Source organism: Gossypium arboreum, chromosome 12 (assembly GCF_025698485.1).
Source record: "Gossypium arboreum isolate Shixiya-1 chromosome 12, ASM2569848v2, whole genome shotgun sequence".
Lineage (NCBI taxonomy): Eukaryota > Viridiplantae > Streptophyta > Magnoliopsida > Malvales > Malvaceae > Gossypium > Gossypium arboreum.
This window is the reverse complement of record NC_069081.1, coordinates 11,200,797-11,203,682: the sequence shown is the minus strand read 5'-3', so window position 1 is coordinate 11,203,682 and position 2,886 is coordinate 11,200,797.

The following is a 2,886-nucleotide window of genomic DNA, read 5'->3' as shown; positions in this document are numbered from 1 at the left end:
TTATTTCATATATTTTCTCTTAAACAGTTAATTTTTCATTCACTTTGAAGATTCCATTTGCTAAGGTGCTACAATGGCTTGTCACTACTGTTGTCATCTCTTCCTCTACTTTTTTTTTTTTTCGCTGGTAAGTGGTGGTTGTTAATTCTTTTTAGTAGTGTAATTGTGCCTCGGTTCGCTTGGTTAAGTAGACTTTTTGGTATGATGGTTAACGTAAGTATTGCTCATTGTGATGTTCATATAAGAATGGTTCGTGAGGCGTAGAAAGTTTTCCAGAGAGTGAGGGGATTCCCTATTAGGGCTATTGTCTGTTTGGGTAAGTAATTGAGTGCCTTGAAAGGGGCTGAATCATGATGTTCAAATCATTTGTTTGTTGGTTGTTGCATTGATTGTTGGTGTTTAAGGCTAATTGATTCATTTTTAATGTTGTTCTAGGGTCTGGAGAGGTGTTGTACTATTGTGTTTTAGAATCCGTAATGTGTGTAACGGAAAACTCAAAAAATAGCGAATGACACGAAATCGAAAACTGTACAGTCAATGACATACGGTCTGGGCAATATGGGGAAGTGTGGCCCACAAAGGCGTGTGTTAGATCGTGTCTGACATCGTGTGGACCACACGGGCTGGGCCAGTTGGGCCATGTCGGCCACATAGGTGTGTGGGCCCATTTTTTGAAAATTTTCACCCAGCCTATTAGACTTTAAAATTCGTAATTAGACCTCCTGTAAGGTCCGCTGGGCTTAATAATGACTCAAAAGTGTGAAATTTAATATTTTTCTATTGTACGTGATAAGGATATTGATTGTAGTTCAACTACAAGAATGTCTAAAATGTGAAATTCGTAAAGGGTTTGTGATTTGATAATTCTGTTCGCATGTTCTGATGTGAAAAACATGTATGACATATGTGCATCTGATGTCACTTAGTATTTGCATGTGAATTGGGGTTGGATATGATATATGTTTGCGGAGAAAGTGTGGGCAGCTTAATCTATCTGTCGTATCTGGTGGCTCAGCCACACATATATTTCTGTTACTAACTAATTATCGCCTTAAGATCTGGCAGCTAGACTACAAATGTTCTGAAAAGTGACTCACAATCACTAAGCGGTATGTAGGGCGGGCGGGTATATCAAACCCTATATGGTGTTTAAGGATGGTCGAAGATGATACGTAGCAGATGATGATAGGATTGTGATTTTGAATCTGATATGTTATGTTTCTGCTTTAGCACCCAAAAGTCAACTCTTTATTCTCCAACAACACATGTGACACATAATGTCGAGAATCAAGTTCATGAAGGAACCATGTCAACCAACCTTAAATAATTATATTAGAGATAACAAGAATACATTTTCTTAGCTTATTCTTCACTTTCTCACACTCGCTCAAGGTTTCTCTCACTATGATTTTAATGGTGCAGAAAATGATGAAACTAAGTTTAGAAACGAGTTTTCTGCAAGGTTTTAACAAGAAAGTAACCTGGATAGTGAAATTTCTTGAAAAAAATTGATAAAATTTGAGAAAGATGATTTAAGAAAAAAAATTTCTCTCTTTCAAGTATAGACACATGGAAGAAGATAGAAGCTTCTCCATCTTTTGTTTCTAGTCAAAGCTAACAAAAAATTTAAACATGTGACCTACCATTGTCATGCAAAAAAATCCAAAAGTTTTGGCCATTCTTTTTTTTCACTAATCATATTTAATAATTTCAAAATATCTCTTAGTAACTATCATAGAAAGTATAGAATACTTATTGATGGAGAAATATCACTTTTAGTCCCTTTCTGTTATCACTTCATATCAATTAATTCGGGACCTTATCGGTTTAACTTTGCATAATTGTTTCCTTATTGAGTTATTAATTCGTTATGTTTGCTGACTGAATTATAGGTAAACCACAGACTTGATTGGGTTAGCGGATTGAGAGCTCAGTCACACTTTTTTTATCAACTATTATTATAATTAGTCAAGTTCAGTAGTTTCCAGATATTTGAATTTTTAAATGATAATTTCTAAAGTAAATGTTATGTTTTTTAAAATTATTTTTGGTTTGGAAGACTTTGAAACCAAGTGTTAGAAATTATGTTTTGAGAAATAATTGATGTGGCTCTCCATACTTGGCCTTATCGTCTAGGCTAGGTATGGGGTGTTACATTCTCCGTCGCTGGATTAGGGTTACAGAGAACAATAAAATTTTAAACATTTAACATTGCATAGAAACAATCATTCAAGTATAATTATAAATAAACAAATTACATTTGATTTATAATAAACATGCACTTACGGACATTAAACTGAGTTTACGGAACCTAAAAATAGTTTGGGAACATTCTGGGTTCAATTAGGAACAAACCAGAAAAACAAGGAAAAATTTGAAAAATTCAAAAACATGGGTCACATGGTCGTGTGCGTAGACCGTGTAACTTACCGTGCCCGTGTAACTTAAGATCACATGGCCATGTGACACGACTGTGTAGCTTAGGGTCACACGACTGTGTCGCCGGGCCATGTACCTCTCTGTACCCGGGTGGACCAACCTGTACTAAAAAGAAATAAGACACACGGCTGTGTGACAGCCAGTGTCTTACGCTGTGTGCACCAAAATTTGCTTCTAAAACGAGGCATGTTTTACACCTATCTTGGGTATCAAGCCAAACTTAAAACAAACCTTTAAACATTACCAAAAACACCTTCAAATAAGTCAAAACATGTCGATCCTATACAACCTAAGTGCCTAACCAATGTGCCCTCATTGACACCACAATTCAATATTCACATACAAAGGTATTCAACCACAACCAAATCATACATTCATCATACTCAAATATTAAGAACCATCAATTGTAATTACCATATCATACCATACATCAACCCAAACAAAATG